Raw genomic sequence first — 19,012 nt, forward strand, 5'->3', positions numbered from 1 at the left:
CTCGAGACTGACTTTGAGCCCCACCGCGGGGCCGTGAACTTACCATTGGTGCCTGCGATCCCTTGCCTGGGATCGATTCTCCAACTGCGACCTGCGGATTTTAACATCGAGGAGCTCCCAGACTCGGGTAGAGACTGATGTCGGGAAGCGCTGATGTTGCAGGAGGTTCGACTAGCTCCAACCCGGAGTCCGATCGCCCGGCACGGGGGAGCTGAGATTCCCCCCCAACATGGAGGGCCTGACCCCCGGCTATGGGAGCCAAGATGGTCCCATCAACGGAGGGTTAGAGGCCCCCGATCGCGGGAGGACAAAGAAGGGAAGAGATTGAATTTTTATCGCCTTCCATCACAGTGAGGAATGTGGAGGAGTCACTGTGGTGGATGTTTATGTTTAAATGTATTTTGTGTGTTTCGTGTCTTTTTATTGGTATGACTGTATGGCAAATCAAATTCCTCGTATGTTGCAAATCATATTTGACTAATAATTTAAGATTATGATTATGATTATTATGATAGAAACATAGAAACATAGAAAATAGGTGCAGGAGTAGGCCATTCGGCCCTTCGAGCCTGCACCGCCATTCAATATGATCATGGCTGATCATCCAACTCAGTAGCCTGTACCTGCCTTCTTCCATACCCCCTGATCCCTTTAGCAAAAAGGGCCACATCTAACTCCCTCTTAAATATAGCCAATGAACTGGCCTCAACTACCTTCTGTGGCAGAGAATTCCACAGACTCACCACTCTCTGTGTGAAGAAATGTTTTCTCATCTCGGTCCTAAAAGACTTCCCCCTTATCCTTAAGCTGTGACCCCTGGTTCTGGACTCCCCCAACATCGGGAACAATCTTCCCGCATCTAGCCTCTCCAACCCCTTAAGAATTTTATATGTTCCTATAAGATCCCCCCTCAGTCTTCTAAATTCCAGCTAGTACAAGCCCAGTCTATCCAGTCTTTCCTCATATGTAAGTCCCGCCATCCCAGGGATCAATCTGGTGAACCTTCTCTGTACTCCCTCTAAGGCAAGAACGTCTTTCCTCAGGTTAGGAGACCAAAACTGTACACAATACTCCAGGTGCGGTCTCACCAAGGCCCTGTACAACTGCAGCAGAACCTCCCTGCTCCTAAACTCAAATCCTCTTGCTATGAATGCCAACATACCATTCGCTTTCTTCACTGCCTGCTGCACCTGCATGCTTGCTTTCAATGACTGGTGCACCATGACACCCAGGTCACGTTGCATCTCCCCTTCTCCCAATCGGTCACCATTCAGGTAATACTCTGCTTTCCTGTTCTTGCCGCCAAAGTGGATAACCTCACATTTATCCACATTATATTGCATCTGCCATGCATTTGCCCACTCGCCTAATCTATCCAAGTCACTCTGCAGCCTCCTAGCATCCTCCTCGCAGCTAACACTGCCACCCAGCTTCGTGTCATCCGCAAACTTAGAGATGTTGCTTTCAATTCCCTCGTCCAAATCATTAATATACACTGTAAATAACTGGGGTCCCAGCACTGAGCCTTGCGGTACCCCACTAGTCACTGCCTGCCATTCCGAAAAGGACCCGTTTATTCCTACTCTTTGCTTCCTGTCCGCCAACCAATTTTCTATCCACCTCAACACTGAACCCTCAATACCGTGTGCTTTAAGTTTGTACACCAATCTCCTATGTGGGACCTTGTCGAAGGCCTTCTGAAAGTCAGATATAACACATCGACTGGTTCTCCCTTATCCACTCTACTAGTTACATCCTCGAAAAATTCTATAAGATTCGTCAGACATGATTTGCCTATGGTAAATCCATGCTGACTTTGTCCGATGATTTCTCCACTTTCCAAATGTAATGCTATCACATCTTTAATAACTGACTCTAGCATTTTCCACACTACCGATGTTAGGCTAACTGGTCTATAATTCCCCGTTTTCTCTCTCCCTCCCTTTTTAAAAAGTGGGATTACATTAGCTACCCTCCAGTCCTCAGGAACTACTCCAGAATCTAAAGAGTTTTGAAAAATTATCACTAATGCATCCACTATTTCTGAGGCTACTTCCTTAAGGACCTCTTTGCTCCTATACTCAACTCCTCTTGTTATGAAGGCCAACATTCCATTGGCTTTCTTCACTGCCTGCTGTACCTGCATGCTTCCTTTCAGTGACTGATGCACTAGGACACCCAGATCTCGTTGAACATCCCCTCTTCCTAACTTGACACCATTCAGATAATAATCTGCCTTTCTATTCTTACTTCCAAAGTGAATAACCTCATACTTATCTTCATTAAACTGCATCTGCCATGTATCCGCCCACTCACACAACCTGTCCAAGTCACCCTGCAGCCTTATTGCATCTTCCTCACAATTCACACTACCCCCCAGCTTAGTATCATCTGCAAATTTGCTAATGGTACTTTTAATCCCTTCATCTAAGTCATTAATGTATATCGTAAATAGCTGGGGTCCCAGCACCGAACCTTGCGGTACCCCACTGGTCACTGCCTGCCATTCCGAAAGGTACCCATTTATCCCCACTCTTTGCTTTCTGTCTGTCAACCAATTTTCTATCCATGTCAGTACCCTACCCCCAATACCATGTGCTCTAATTTTGCCCACTAATCTCCTATGTGGGACCTTGTCGAAGGCTTTCTGAAAGTCGAGGTACACCACATCCACTGACTCTCCCCTGTCAATTTTCCTAGTTACATCCTCAAAAAATTCCAGTAGATTTGTCAAGCATGATTTCCCCTTCGTAAATCCATGCTGACTCGGAATGATCCTGTTACTGCTATCCAAATGCTCCGCAATTTCGTCTTTTATAATTGACTCCAGCATCTTCCCCACCACTGATGTCAGACTAACTGGTCCTGAGACGGAGTTTCTTCCCACAGGCCATCAGGACTGTTAACTTTTATAACTCCAGGGACTAGATTTTCTTTTCTGTATTAATTTTAATTTATATTCTGTAATTGTTTTTTTGCACAATCCGCAGGTATTGCCACTTTCATTTCACTGCACATCGTGTATGTGTATGTGACAAATAAACTTGACTTGACTCACCTTGCCTAGCAACTTGATTACAATTTAAGGCACGACTGGTAGAGCCGCTGCCTCACAGCACCAGAGATCTGGCTTCCATCCTGACCTTGGGTGCTGTCTGTGTGTGGAGCTTTCACGTTCCCTTTGCGACCACGTGGGTTTCCTCCGGGTGCACCTCAACACTGAACCCTCAATACCGTGTGCTTTAAGTTTGTACACCAATCTCCTATGTGGGACCTTGTCGAAGGCCTTCATAAAGTCCAGATATAACACATCGACTGGTTCTCCCTTATCCACTCTACTAGTTACATCCTCGAAAAATTCTATAAGATTCGTCAGACATGATTTGCCTTTGGTAAATCCATGCTGACTTTGTCCGATGATTTCACCACTTTCCAAATGTGATGCTATCACATCTTTAATAACTGACTCTAGCATTTTCCCCCACTACCGATGTTAGGCTAACTGGTCTATAATTCCCTGTTTTCTCTCTCCCTCCCTTTTTAAAAAGTGGGGTTACATTAGCTACCCTCCAGTCCTCAGGAACTACTCCAGAATCTAAAGAGTTTTGAAAAATTATCACTAATGCATCCACTATTTCTGAGGCTACTCCCTTAAGCACTCTGGGATGCAGCCTATCTGGTCCTGGGGATTTATCTGCCTTTAATCCATTTAATTTACCTAACACCACTTCCCGACTAACCTGGATTTCCCTCAGTTCCTCCATCTCATTAGACCCCCGGTCCCCCGCTATTTCCGGCAGACGGTTTATGTCTTCCTTAGTGAAGACAGAACCAAAGTATTTGTTCAATTGGTCTGCCATCTCCTTGTTCCCTATGATCAATTCACCTGTTTCCGACTGCAAGGGACCTACATTTGCCTTAACTAATTTTTTTCTCTTGACATATCTATAAAAGCTTTTGCAGTCTGTTTTTATGTTCCTTGCCAGTTTTCCCTCATAATCTATTTTCCCTTTCCTAATTAAGCCCTTTGTCCTCCTCTGCTGGACTCTGAATTTCTCCCAGTCCTCTGGTATGCTACTTTTTCTGGCTAATCTGTATGCTTCATCTTTTGTTTTAATACTATCCTTGATTTCCCTTGTTAGCCACGGATGCACTACCTTTCCTGGTTTGTTCTTTTGCCAAAGTGGGATGAACACTTGTTGTAGTTCATCCATGCGACCTTTATAAGAAAATAACTGCAGATGCTGGTACAAATCGAAGGTATTTATTCACAAAATGCTGGAGTAACTCAGCAGGTCAGGCAGCATCTCGGGAGAGAAGGAATGGGTGACGTTTCGGGTCGAGACCCTTCTTCAGCCTGATGTCAGGGGGGCGGGACAAAGGAAGGATATAGGTGGAGACAGGAAGATAGAGGGAGATTATTATGATAATGTGGTTTCTGAGGAATTGTTTCATACAATAAGAGAACTATAGTTATATAAAATAGAGAACATTTTCCGTGAAAGAATGAGACTGCCCTCTGTCGGTGCCAAACATGATGCTAAGTTTAACTTTAGGGTGGCATGGTGGCGTAGCAGTAGAGCTACTACCTCACAGCGCCAGAGACCTGGGTTCGATCCTGACTACGGGTGCTTGTCTGTATGTAGTTTGTACGTTCTTCCCTGCGACCTGTGTGGGTTTTCTCCGAGATCTTCGGTTAATTAGCTTGGTATGAATGTAAAATTATCCCTAGTGTGTGTAGGATAGTGTTAATGTACGGGGATAACTGGTTGGTGTGGACTTGGTGGGCCGAAGGGCCTGTTTCCGTGCAGTATTTCTAAAACTAAAACTAAAACTAATCTTGTCTGCCTGCATGTGATCCATTTCCATCCATTCCCTGCATATCCATGTGCCTATTGAAAAGCCTCTTAAACAGGGTTGCCAACTGTCCCATATTAGCCGGGACATCGCATATTTTGGGCTAAATTGGCTTGTCCCGTATGGGACCACGCTTGTCCCGTATTAGGCCCGGGAGGTGCTGTAGGCCCGGACACTGTACATCATCATCTAAAGTCTTCTCATCTGTGTGCTGATGTACAACACGTTGTTGTCTCGAATAAATGCATCTCCATATCTGTTCTTAAGCTGACCGTCTAAATCTTCCTCTGTCTGTTCCAGTGCTATGTTCATATATCCATCCAAAGAAGCTAAAACACCTCGGTAATCCACATCCGAGTTCAGTTTAGCCAACTCTGGCCTCCCTATGATTTGTTTTAGAAAGTCGCTGGGCGTTTGCTTTTGCAGGCTCATTTTGCGTCCTTCGGACTATGCTCGGTCCACTGGTGGCTTGATTCCAAACCCCCTGCGCCCGTAGTCCGGAGGTTGCGTAGCAACCCACCTCCCGGCCCAGGCGGCCGCCATTGGTGGAGCGGGAGCAGGCGGCCGCTGGCTGGGTGAGGTCACGTGGGGCGCGGGGCGGTGACGTCACCTTGTCCCATATTTGGGAGTGAGAAATTTGATGTCTGCCTCCACCATCAGTAGGATGTTCCAGCCACCCTCCACTCTCAGCATAACATACTTGTCCCATAGATAACCTTTGAACTTTGGCCCCCTGACCTTAAAGCTGTGCCCTCTGGTATATGATCTTTCCATCCTGGGAAATAGGTTCTGACTGTCTACCCTATCCATGTCTCTCATCATTTTATATCAGGACCTCAACTCTCGGCATTCCAGAGAATACAATCCATGTCTGTCCAACCTCTCCTTGTACGGCCCAAGCTGTCAGTAAACATGACACATCACTTTGGAATAACTCGCACTACAGGGGGAGTTTTGTCAAGAGACAGAAAGCAAATGCAAGGATAGAACAAATGGTTCCAAAGTAGGAATTGTCGAATGGGCCGGCGGTTTCAGTCACACAGCTGGGAAACACATCTCATTATAACACAAACCCTTCACATTATGCGGAAGAAATTCTCGCCAGCTTTCAATATTTCCCGCAAGCAATCTCACGCTGCCGCGATCTTATCAGGAACAAAATGGTAATTTATGTGGGTGCCTACGGTGCCTTTGTATTCAGTCAATTTTAATCAGAAAATGCATCTACGGAGCCCAGAGCACAAAGTTGAGCAGTGTGTGTGTGTGTGTGTGTGTGTGTGTGTGTGTGTGTGTGTGTGTGTGTGTGTATATATGTGTGTGTGTGTGTGTGTGTGTGTGTGTGTGTGTGTGTGTGTGTGTGTGTGTGTGTGTGTGTGTGTGTGTGTGTGTGTGTGTGTGTGTGAGTGTGTGTGTGTGTGTGTGTGTGTGTGTGTGTGTGTGTGTGTGTGTGTGTGTGTGTGTGTGTGTGTGTGTGTGTGTGTGTGTGTGTGTGTGTGAGTGTGTGTGTGTGTGTGTGTGTGTGTGTGTGGGTGTGAGGCCGGAGTTGGGACATTGGTCAATGAAGAGTCTCAAAGGAGTCTATAACAGGGGAGAAACAAGATCTACTGGGAACCTCTCGGTGGAAATCTGTACATCGGCATTTCAGCACTCTGAAATGTTAATGCAGTGAGCTTGGTTTAATTTAGTATAGAGATACAGCATGGCAACAGGCCCTTCTGATCGCCGGGTCCACGACGACCATCGATCGCCTGTTCACACTAGTTCTACGTTATCCCACGTTCTCATCCGCTCCCCACACACGAGGCGGCAATTTACGGAGGGCAAATTAACCTACAAAGCCGCACGGCTTCGGGATGTGGGAGGAAGCCGGAGCGCCCGGAAAATAAACAACATCTCACGGGGAGCCACTTGTTGGAAATCTCCAGATCATAAGATCATAAAATCACGAGACATAAGAAGCAGAATTAATCAATTTGGCCCTTCGAGTCTGAACCGACATTCGATCATGGCTGATCTATTTTAACCTCTCAATTCCATTCTCCTGCGTTCTCCCCGTAACCATTGACACCTTTACTAATGGAGAACCTATCCATAACCATAACCATAACAACACTTTATTGTCACTCGGCACAACACCGAGCGAAATTTCAGCAGTCACACAAAATACAGCAAAAAAGAAAAGAACACAGGACACCCCGACCCCAACACAAACATCCATCACAGTGACTCCAAACACCCCCTCACTGTGATGGAGGCAACAAAACTTCCCCTCTCTTCCCCCCGCACCCACGGACAGGCAGCTCGACCCCTACCGAGGCAACCGACACGCACAGCCCCCGCAAGGGGATGGAAGGCCCCGCGGCCGAGCCGCCCCGGGCACCGAAACGTCCCGCGGCCACACCGGGCGATGTTAAGTCCAACGGCCGAGCCGCACCGGGCACTGAAACGTCCCGCGGCCGAACAGCGCTGACGATCTCCACTTTAAAAATACCCAATGACTTGGCCTCCACCGCCGTCTGTGGCAATGAATTCCACAGATTCACCACCCTCTGGCTAAAGAAATTCTCCTCATCTGCATTCTAAAGGTACGTCCTAAAGGTAGACTGCCAACACTCTGAGGTGGTAATGAGGAGAACTCGTGGGATGGATTTGCAGCAGTGCTCCATTACTGAAGGAAGCCTGGAGCTGACAACACTGTTATCCAAGTTAGGTCCTAACTGAGCCAAGGGAACTCATGTCTTTCATTGGTAAGTTTTAGATGGAGAAGGCATTATTGTCAACATGATTCCTCCCAGCCAACGATATTTAGCTCGGTGTCCATGCGTTCACCACTGAGGTAGAATAGCAATCGTCTGAGTCTCCACGACAGACAGACAGACAGACAGACAGACAGACAGACAGACAGACAGACAGACAGACAGACAGACAGACAGACAGACAGACAGACAGACAGACAGACGGACGCATGGATAAATAAATAAATAAAGAATTAAATAGATAAATAAATTGATAAATAGATTTTAAATATATATATATGCACGCACAAGTTCTCTAAGAAAATAACTGCAGATGCTGGTACAAATCGAAGGTATTTATTTCACAAAATGCTGGAGTAACTCAGCAGGTCAGGCAGCATCTCAGGAGAGAAGGAATGGGTGACGTTTCGGGTATCGACCCGAAACGTCACCCATTCCTTCTCTCCTGAGATGCTGCCTGACCTGCTAATATTCATACTAATACTAATACTTTATTAGCCAAGTATGTTTTACAACATACAAGGAATTTAATTTGCCATACAGACATACCAATAAAAAGCAACAAAACACACAAAATACATTTTAACATAAACATCCACCACAGTGCCTCCTCCACATTCCTCACTGCGATGGAAGGCGAAAAATTTCTTCCTTTATTTGTTCTCCCGCGGTCAGGGGCTTCGAACCTTCCGTTGACGGGGCGATCTTGGCTCCTGTAGCCAGCGGTCGGGCCCTCCGTGTTGGGGCGATCAAGCTCCCGCATCGGGGGGGGGGGGGGGGAATCTCAGCTCCCCCGTGCCGGGCGATCAGACCCCGAGTCGGGGCTGGTCGAACCTTCTGCGACTTTGGAGCTTCCCGACATCAGTCTCTACCCGAGACTGCGAGCTCCTCGATGTGGGAACCCGCAGGCCGCAGTTGGAGCGTCGATGCCAGGCAAGGGATCGCAGGCTCCAATGGTATGTCCACGGTCCCGCGGTGGGGCTCAAAGTCAGTCTCGAGCAAGGCCACCAGCTCCATGATGTTAGGCCGCAGAGCGACCGGAGATACGATCCAGAAAACAATCGCATCTCCGGCAAGGGTAGGAGATTGAAAAAAAGTTTCCCCTAAACCCCCTCCCCCACCCCTCACATAAAACAAACCAGAGAACATTAACACATACTAAAAATAACAAAAAAAGACGAAAAGAGACAGACCATTGGCGAGGCTGCCATCGCTGACCATGCCACCCGTATGTAGAATCTCGAACTTGGGAGGGAAGGTGGGGCAGAGGATGAACATTGAAGAGAATATGATGCAGACGCTGCAAAGTGGGAACTAAAGTAGAAACTGTTGGAGACTGGAGCACTCGAGGAACTCCATGTGGATAGGAAAAGGCCAATTAACCTACAAACCCACACGTCTTTGGGATGTGGGAGGAACCTGGAGCACCTGGAGTAAACCCACGCGGCCACAGGGAGAAGGTGAAATCTCCACACACCAACAGCGCCCGAGGTCAGGATCGTACCCGGGTCTCTGGCTCTGTAAGGCAGTGGCACTGCCCGCTGCACCACCTAGTGTTGCAATCACCTTGACCTCACGGCATTGCACATCTAACAACTATTCTATACAGTCGCTTTTGATTATGGAAGATTGGAAAGCATTTCAAATAAATACTTTTACGAGCGAGATTTAATAAGAATAAAAATAGTTTGACACAAATCACACGTGCAACTTCATTCCGCTACAGTTTGTAACAGAGACAGGAGCGCTCACCATTCACAGTTGGGTACAAGCTGTGGCATCATTAGAAACATAGAGAAATAGGTGCAGGAGGAGGCCATTCAGCCCATCGAGCCAGCACCGCCATTCAATATGATCATGGCTGATCATCTAAAATCAGTACCCCGTTGAAGTAGCGTGGTGAGTGGTGAGTCTGTGGAATTCTCTGCCACAGAAGGTAGTTGAGGCCAGTTCATTGGCTATATTTAAGAGGGAGTTAGATGTGGCCCTTGTGGCTAAAGGGATCAGGGGGTATGGAGAGAAGGCAGGTACGGGATACTGAGTTGGATGATCAGCCATGATCATATTGAATGGCGGTGCAGGCTCGAAGGGCCGAATGGCCTACTCCTGCACCTATTTTCTATGTTTTTATGTTTCTTTGCAAACCTTACTGCAAATAAATCGGTGCAACTTAAAGCTGTCCCTGATTGGTATTTTTTGTGCAATTTTCATTTAAAAATTGATTCCACCACCATGCCTAAAAATAAAAGCGAGTTGGATGAATATGGCTGAAAGGAGATGTTGATGGAATTATAAATATCATGACTGAACAGTGGGTAGTTTAACGGAGGTTATGATGTTGTTTGAAGAGATGGGGGACTGGGGGAATTATCAAACATTTCAAAGAGAGAACAATGGACAATGGGCCACTATCTAGCAAAACCACTCCGCTCAACCACTGAAAATATATTTTTCCTTCGTTTTCTGCGAACAAAAATCAAATTAACTTCGCACTTAAAAAAATAAAATAATACACTAGGAAAAAAATTTAAGGGTGATATATATTTTTTATTTTTTATTAATACAGCATGGAAACCGGCCCTTCAGCCCACCGATACCAGGCCGACCATCGATCACCCGTTCACACTAGTTCTACGTTATCCCACTTTCGCATCCACTCCCTACACACTAGGGGTAATTTACAGAGGGCCAGTTAACCTGAAAACCCGCAGGTCTTTGGGATGTGGGAGGAAACCGGAGCACCCGGGAGAACCCACGCGGTCACAGGGAGAACGTGCAAACTCCACACAGACAGCACCCGAGCTCAGGATCGAACCCGGGACACTGGGGTGCTGTGAGGCAGCGGGTCTACCCGCTGCGCCACTGTGACAGAGAAAACACTTCAATTTTCCTCTAATATCCTCCTCACCAATCCCTTAATGTGCTGAAGCTTAATTTGGCAGGTTGTATTCCGAATACTATTCACAATGAAAGATTAGGCCCATCAGCAGCTAAGATGGTACATTACCAGCCTAACGATGATAAATATCTGGGGAAAAAAATCTTATTCATTACTCTACAGCACAAATTGATAGCTATTTTAGTAATGACCAGGTAAGGAACATTAAACAATTTGCACCAATGAACGGTGGTGAACTGTAATTGTGGACACAGCATTAAACCTTTAATTAAAAGGTGTTCCTTATTGGAGACGGGTCAGTCTTGGCTTGTAATGTGGATATCAGGGTCTGCGTAGTAAATAAGAAAGGATTTGGCATTTCCAATGTGCTGGGACCCCAGTTATTTACATATATATTAACGATTTAGACGAAGGAATTAAATGTGATATCTCCAAGTTTGTGGATGACACAAAGCCAGGTGGCAGTGTGAGCTGTGAGGAGGATGCTATGAGGCTGCAGGGTGACTTGGACAAGTTGGGTGAGTGGGCAGATGCATGGCAGATTCAGTATAATGTGGATAAATATGAGGTTATCCACTTTGGTGGCAAGAACAAGAAGACAGATTATTATCTGAATGGTGTCAGATTTGGAAATGGGGAGGTTCAACAAGACCTGTGTGTCCTTGTACATCAGTCACTGAAAGTAAGCATGCAGGTACAACAGGCAGTGAAAAAAGCAAATGGCATGTAGGCCTTCGTAGCAAGAGGATTTGAGTATGGGAGCAAGGAGGTCCTACTGCAGTTGAACAGGGCCCTGATGAGACCGCACCTGGAGTATTGTGTGCAGTTTTGGTCACCTTGTTTGAGGAAGGACATTCTTACTATTGAAGGAGTGCAGCGTAGGTTCACCAGGTTAATTCCCGGGATGGCGGAACTGACAAATGATGTAAGAATGGATCGACTGGGCTTGTAGTCACAGGAATTTAGAAGGATGAGAGGGGATCTTATAGAAACATATCAAATTCTTACGGGATTGGACAGGCTAGATGCAAGAACAATGTTCCAGATGTTGGGGGAGCCCAGAACCAGGGGTCACAGTTTAAGAATAAGGGGTCGGCCATTTAGGACTGAGATGAGGAAAAACTTTTTCACCCAGAGAGTTGTGAATCTGTGGAATTCTCTGCCACAGAAGGCAGTGGAGGCCAATTCACTGGATGTTTTCAAGAGGGAGTTAGATAGAGCTCTGAGGGCAAATGGAATCAAGGGGTATGGGGAGAAAGCAGGAACGGGGTACTGATTTTGGATGATCAGCAATGATCATATTGAATGGCGGTGCTGGCTCAAAGGGCCAAATGGCCTACTCTTGCACCTATTTTCTATGTTTCTAGATGTTCACAAGGCATCCTCTAAACCGCCTGTGGTTCCTCTCGCTGGTGGGGAAGGAGGGACAACCATGCAGGGGGTGTTAGTACGAGCGTTAATACCAGCACCCTGTCCCACGGTGAATCTCAGCATGTTTAGTGTTGAGCCACAAGCAGTGCAGTTCTATATTCCCACTCTGGATGTTGCTGGATCTCAAGGACTTCTGCAACTTGAAGACAAATTAGTGTGGGTGTTGGTTGGCAAGTTAGCTCTGGTGTTGGTTAACATAAGTTCTGGTGACAGTTGACAAGTTAATCCTGGTGCTGGTTAACAAGCTAGTTCTGGCATGGATACAAGAAACTTCAGATGCTGTTTTATTCTAGTCTTGGTTAATAAGTTAATTCTGGTGTTGGTTGGCAAGTCGCTGTCAATGTTAGTTAGCAAGTTAGATCTGGTGTTGTTTGACAAGTTAATTCTGGTGTTGGTTATCAAATTGGTGTCAACGTTGGTTAACAAGGTAGTTTTGGTGTTAGTTCACAGTTAGTTTTGGTGTTGGCTGACGAGTTTGTGGCAGTATTGGTTAATAAGTTAGTGTCGATGCTGGTTAACAAATATCCGGCGTGATTACCAACGGCTCCGTATACAGAGGGCGAAGATGGGAGCAGTTGCTGAGAACTCACTTACTAAAAACCACAAGTGTCACCGCAAACATTTTGCTACATCCCCACCCCTCAAAGTCCAATCCAGAGCTCATTTCTGACCAGCTTTAAAAGCCCCCTCTCTTCATGCCGTGCATTCACTGCCCGCCATTGTGGAAATGCGTCTCCCTCCCAAGTGCTCCTTCACACCAATAACACTTGACACCCGTTGTGATTAAGAAGCTCAGAGCAACACATCATGTTAATGGACAATGAATCACATTGCTCATGTCAAGATTTCTTGTGTTTTCACTCAATTTCTCGTATCTGCACCAGAGCTAGCTTGTGAACCAACACCAGAACTAAGTTGTTTAACCAGCACCAGAATTACAATGTTAACCAACACCAGAACTCATTAACCAACTCCTAATGTAACCACTAATGTAGCACAAAGTGCTGGAGTACCTCAAGCGCCTCAGGCTGCATCCCTGGAGGACATGGACAGGCAACGTTTCGGGTCAGGACCCTTCTACAGACTGATTGGAGAAAGCTGCAAGAGAAGTGGGGGCGGGACAAATCAGCCAAGTGATAGGTGGATACAGAAGGGGGGTGATTGACAGCTGTGTGGAAAAATTCTAGGGATGAAAAGAAGACAAAAGACTGTGAGATGAGGAGAGAAGAGGGGTGAGATGTGAAGCCGGAGGAAGGAGTGTAGGTGGTAGATGAGGGAGGGGGAATAGTGGGAGAAATGGGTGCACATACAGGTAGGGCAAAGGGAAGAGTGGAGGGGAAAGGGGAGAGCAGTAAGAACAACCTCCATGAAATTCAAGCAAGAATGGGTATAGGAGTGAACGCCGAGTGGCTCAAAGCTAAATCTGCTGTGATTCATTATGGAACAGGTTGCTCATGTTAATGCCAAGTTCAAGGTTGTTCCCCCCCCCCCCCCCCCGCAGAGGGTAGGTGGTTGAACCACAGGCACGTTATAAGACGTACAGGTATGTAGGTTAATTGGCTGGGTAAATGTAAAAATTGTCCCTAGTGGGTGTAGGATAGTGTTAATGTACGGGGATCGCTGGGCGGCACGGACTTGGTGGGCCGAAAAGGCCTGTTTCCGGCTGTATATATATGATATGATGATATGATATGATTACACAGCAGGAGTCAGGCAATGTCCCATGTGAGGAGACCTTTCCGACTTGTAGACTTCAGGTGGGCCTTTTGCATCATGACGCTGCACCTGACTCACGGTGCGTTAGAGCAGGTACAGGGTTGGAGTCCAGGTGCGTTGCCAGCCTCCTTCACCTGTGGCACGTTGAGGCTTGTGCTCTCTGTACAGAGTGGAGTCCGGTCCTCCCTGAGGCGTGGAAACGTCACGTCTGGTGTCCGCCTATTCCACACTGGGCCCCGCATCATCATTCCTGGAACGGTCAACAACACGTGTCAGTAACAGCGGAGTCACACAAAGTTCTAAAACACTGGGTGGTGAATCCACGGAATTCATTCCCACGCACCGTGGTGGAGGCCAAGGCATTGGGTGTTTATATAAGGCATATAGTGTCTCTCAACCTGAAATGTTGACCATCCCTTTGCCTCCACAGATGCTGCCTGATCTTGTTCTTATTCTGCGGAAAATTGGATTAAGAAGTGGGTGTGGAATGTGGAACACTGTTGAAGGGATCCCTGCAGTTTGCAGTAATGTCATTTCTGAGAGTTTCAATTAGTGACCCCCAACCTCTTTACTACTGCATGGTGGAAGTGTAGTGTTGAGTATTTGTAGTGTCAGAGAGCTATGCAGCACGGAAACAGGCCCTTTGGCCCAACTCTCCATGCTGACCAGGTTAGTGGCCTCTCTCTAGTCCCCCTTGCCTGCACCTGGCCCATATCCCCCCCAAACCTTTCCTATCCCTGTACCTGTCCAAGTGTCTTTTAAATGTTGTAATTGTACCCACCTTTTCCGTTTCCTCTGGCAGCTCGTTCCATGTACTCACCACGCTCTGTGTGAGAAAGTTGCCTCTCAGATCCATTTTAAATACTTCATCTCCCATTTTAAACCCACACCCCCCTAGTATTTGATTTCCCCCACCCTGGGGATGAGTGTGGCTATCACCTTATCTAAGCCCCTCATGACTTTATCCATAATGTCACCACTCAGCCTCATGTGTTCCAGGTTAAAAAAAGCCCCGTGCTCGAGTCCTGGAGTCCTGGAGCCATGCAGCGTGGAACCAACCCGTCTGTGCCAATCAAGGTGCCCCATCTGTTAGTCTCATTTGCCCATGTTTAGCCCATATCCCTCTAAACATTTCCTATCTGTGTACCTGACCAAGTCTCTTTTGCATGCTACAATTGTGTCTGCCTCAACTACCTCTTCGAGCAGCTTATTCCACATACCCACCACTCTCTGAAAATGAAAATTTCAGTGGAAATGTTGCCCCTCAGCTTCATATTAAAAATTTGCCCCTCTTGCCTTAAAACGATGTCTTCCGGTTCTAGATTTCCATATCCTGAAAAAAGTGCATTTCATCCTATCAACCAAAGTACTCACATTATTTTACTTCTTATCCATCTCCTTATCGCCTCTAGCCTTTGTCGCTTACTCCAACTGTCGCCAATCAACCCACCTCACCCGTATCCACCTATCACTCGCAAAGCTCTGTCCCTCCCCACCTCTCTTTTCCAGCTTTCTCCCACCCCCCCCCCCCCGTACGATAATCAGTCTGAAGATGGGTTTTAACCCAAAACATTGCCAGTCCATGTCGTCCACAAGTGCTCTGATCCCACACTTTGTGTCCTTTCAAGCTTTAACAAACTGCTTGCTGCAGCTTTCAAAAGCATTGATTGAATGGTAACAAAGCAACTCTTTGTGACGGGCCTTCACTCAAATGACACATGCTGTCAATTGCCATTTTAAGTGCTGTCATAACCATACATTTAAAACAAACGGTAAAATTGCTAGAAAATCAAGGAACTGTAGAAACAAGACACAAAGGGCTGGAGTAACTCGGCGGGTCAGGCAGCATCTCTGGAGAACACGGATAGGTGACGTTTCGTGTCAGGACCTTTATTCAGACTGAAGATAGGTCCCGGCCTGAAATGTTACCTATCCAGGTTCTCCAGTGAAACAGCGAAATGGTTTCAAGAGCATAGAAACATAGAAACATAGAAAATAGGTGCAGGAGTAGGCCATTCGGCCCTTCGAGCCTGCACCGCCATTCAATATGATCATGGCTGATCATCCAGCTCAGTATCCCGTACCTGCCTTCTCTCCATACCCCCTGATCCCTTTAGCCACAAGGGCCACATCTAACTCCCTCTTAAATATAGCCAATGAACTGGCCTCAACTACCTTCTGTGGCAGAGAATTCCACAGATTCACCACTCTCTGTGTGAAAAAAAACTCTCATCTCGGCCCTAAAAGACTTCCCCCTTATCCTTAAACTGTGACCCCTTGTTCTGGACTTCCCCAACATCGGGAACAATCTTCCCGCATCTAGCCTGTCCAACCCCTTAAGAATTTTGTACGTTTCTATAAGATCCCCCCCCTCATCTCTCACAAGATTTGGATGTGCATGTGGTGTTTCCAGGACCTGAGCAGTGTTGTTCCGATCTGTAACGGTGACAAGTGCTGATATTTCCCAATGTATCACCCATTCACACAGGCTCCATGTCATCCCACTTTCTCATCCCACTCCCTACATGCTAGCGGGCAGTTTTACGGAGGGCCAATTAACTGACAAACCCACATGTCTTTGGGATGTGGGAGGAAACTGGAGTGTCCGGAGGAATCCCATGCTGTCACGGGGAGTACTTGCAAACTCCACATAGATAGTAGCCTCACTGTTTCCCCTCGTGTTCCTATTATATCTTTCCCCTTTCATATTAAACCAATGCTCCCTGGTTCCCAATTCCCCTATGATGAGTAAAATAATCGATGCATCCACCCTATCTATTCCCTTCATGATTTTATACACCTCTTATACATTTCCCTCTATCTCTTCTGCTCGGCACTTTCCCCAGCCTGACTGTTTTCTATCTACATTCTAAATCTTCTATCTAAATCTTTGTCAGATCATTAGTGCGGTGTTAAATGCAGCTGAACATTTAATTCCTGACTGAAATTCAGTACGTACAGTATCTCTCTGGCAGTGCAGATATCTAACAGGATTGATCAAACTGCTACAACTAGACTGATAATATCACCATTCACAAAGCATTAACTACAAGGTTGATAAAACTGCTGGCAGACACAAGGAACAACAGGTGTTGGTTGATGAAACATGACACAAGGTGCTGGAGTAACTCAGTGAGTCAGGCAGCATCCCTGGAGAGCATGGAGGTATTTTGAAGTCTGGAGAAGGTTCAAATCCAATCACCAATCCAAGTCACTCCAACACTTTGTATCATTTTATGATGAAAACCACTTCTAGATTGATAACGTTCCCTAACATTACTTACAGTGATTTTTCTGGGTGGTGGCGATGAGTTGTGGTTGGAGATGGGAGAGTCTGGGACTGGTGGCTCAGAACGAACATCTGGCTGAGGAACATTCATGGAAGAAGCCGACGGAAAAAGCCCCCAGTCCTCCTTCAAAGTAGGGTCTGTTTTGTGAGTATTTGGTGGTTCAGGGAATGATGTAGCGTCTGAGCTTTGGTCACTGATGTTTGTGCCTGAATGTCCCAGTGCCTCAAAACCAATGGGCATCTGTGGGGGATCTGGGCAGCTGTGATCTTCACCAGTTTTTGGTGTTTGTATGTAAAGGTTAATCATACGTTCTGTCTGTATTTGATGTTCTGGTTCTTTACTTGGGCTCATTTTAGACGTTGCAGGAGATGGTTTGAGGGGATGAAGCTGAGGAGTAAACTCTTGACGATAACCACCTGCTCCTTGCTGGAGATCAGAGCTGAAGCGATGAGCAGTGTCTGGAGTTGGAAAAGGTTCTGCCGACATGGGTGGCATTGGCTGGTCGAACAAGAACCAGTGAGAATCAAGACTCACCAAGGGATCTCCTTTCTCCAAGGAAGGCCTCGATGGAGTTGGCATTTGAAGAGCAGCATTCATTGGGTTCGGGGCCAACACTTGCTGGGGACTAAGTGGATAGGGGGCAGCTTTGGTCCCTGGTGTTTGCACGGCAGCCGGGTCTCGTGGGCCTCCCGCTGCGATTGCTGCAGCACGTCCAACTTCAGGATCCATCTGAAAACTGGGAGGGCCTTGTCCATGGTGGTGACTTTGGTTTGACGGGAGGTTGCAACCAACAGGGTTTTCCCTCAGATGCGTTGTACGCCAAGCATCTCGTGCACTGGGGGACAACAGAGATTCCTGATTCACTGTGCCTTGTTGCCCAAAGTCAACTCCATGACCGGCAGTCTCTGGTTCATGATGGGCTTGCCGACATTCCAGATACACTGGTGGGTAAGGTGGGGAAACTATTTCATAATTCGGCCGCGGATTCATTGCGTTCTCAGCGTCTGGGCTCCACTGAAAGTGAGCTGGGCTGGGCATTGCCCGAGGGCAGGTTGTTGGTGCACCACTTTCTGGTTCCACGCAATCCACTTTCCACCCATATGGAGCCTGGGCTGGTGGGCAGGGAGGGGGACTTTGTTGATGATGTGGAGGGAGTTCATCTGCTGGTAATTCCTTCTTCCCAGCTTCCATCTTAATTACTCCTGTCCAGAGAATAGGGTTATGGCAGTCCGATCAGAACAATCTGAAAAGCAAGAAGTTTGTGAAGTGGATATATACGAGGGACTGCAGATGCTGGGATCTTCAGCAAAACACAAAGTGCTGGAGGAACTCGACAGGCCAGGCATCATCTGTGGAGGAAGTGGACAAACAGCGTTTCAGGCCGGGCCAGCTTCTTCAGTCAGATGGAGTGGGGGGAAGAAAGCTGGTGGTGGGACAAAGTCTGGCAAGCGATAGGTGGATACAGGTGAGGGAGCGTTTGATTGGTAGATGGGTGGAATAAGTGACAAAGGCTAGAATTGAAAAGGAGGTGAAATGGTGTCAGATATGGAGAGAAGGGGAGGAATGAGATGATGTAAAGCCAGAGGGAGGATGTGGGTGCAAGGGGAGAGGGGGAAGGGCAAAGGGGGGGAGGGGGGGGGCGAATAGAAGGGAAAGAGGCAAGTTGGGGATGAGAGATGTGTGCATGGAGGAGAGGAAAGTAGCAGAGTGACTGGTGGGGAATGGGAGTAGGTAGGAGAAATACGTGCACATTGTGCTCAGGACGGGCATGAGAAAGAGGGAGGGTAAGGGTCTGGGGGGATATTATTTGGCACTGGAGAATCCAATGTTCTGGAGGGTTGTGAGCTGCCAGTTTGTGAATACATTCCACTGAGCCACCGGGTGGCGCCAGTAATGGCTGCCTCGCCAACATTCTGTCAGTCTGTTCTTCTGTTTTGTTATTCTACGTGCGTGTTAAAGAGTATGTTTTAGTGTTCCTTGGATTGTTTTCTGTGGGATGGCGGGAGGGGGCTGGGATGTGATTTTTGTTTCCGTATCGTATCTCCGTCCCCACTGCGGCCTAA

General features: G+C 47.0%; 1 long non-coding RNA gene across 2 annotated transcripts; it reads right to left on the minus strand.

Annotated features, from left to right (window-relative positions):
* Positions 1-13,575: 13,575 nt before the first annotated feature.
* On the minus strand, positions 13,576-17,238 carry LOC144605118 (uncharacterized). Of its 2 annotated transcripts, XR_013548813.1 has the most exons (3): positions 16,944-17,238; positions 14,441-14,485; positions 13,576-13,909 (listed from the first exon to the last, which is right to left on the minus strand). It is a non-coding gene; the product is annotated as an uncharacterized LOC144605118 (long non-coding RNA). The 2 variants fall into 2 exon arrangements; XR_013548814.1 differs by lacking the exon at positions 14,441-14,485.
* Between the last annotated feature and the right edge of the window lie 1,774 nt (positions 17,239-19,012).

Source organism: Rhinoraja longicauda, chromosome 23 (genome assembly GCF_053455715.1).
Source record: "Rhinoraja longicauda isolate Sanriku21f chromosome 23, sRhiLon1.1, whole genome shotgun sequence".
Taxonomy (NCBI): domain Eukaryota; kingdom Metazoa; phylum Chordata; class Chondrichthyes; order Rajiformes; family Arhynchobatidae; genus Rhinoraja; species Rhinoraja longicauda.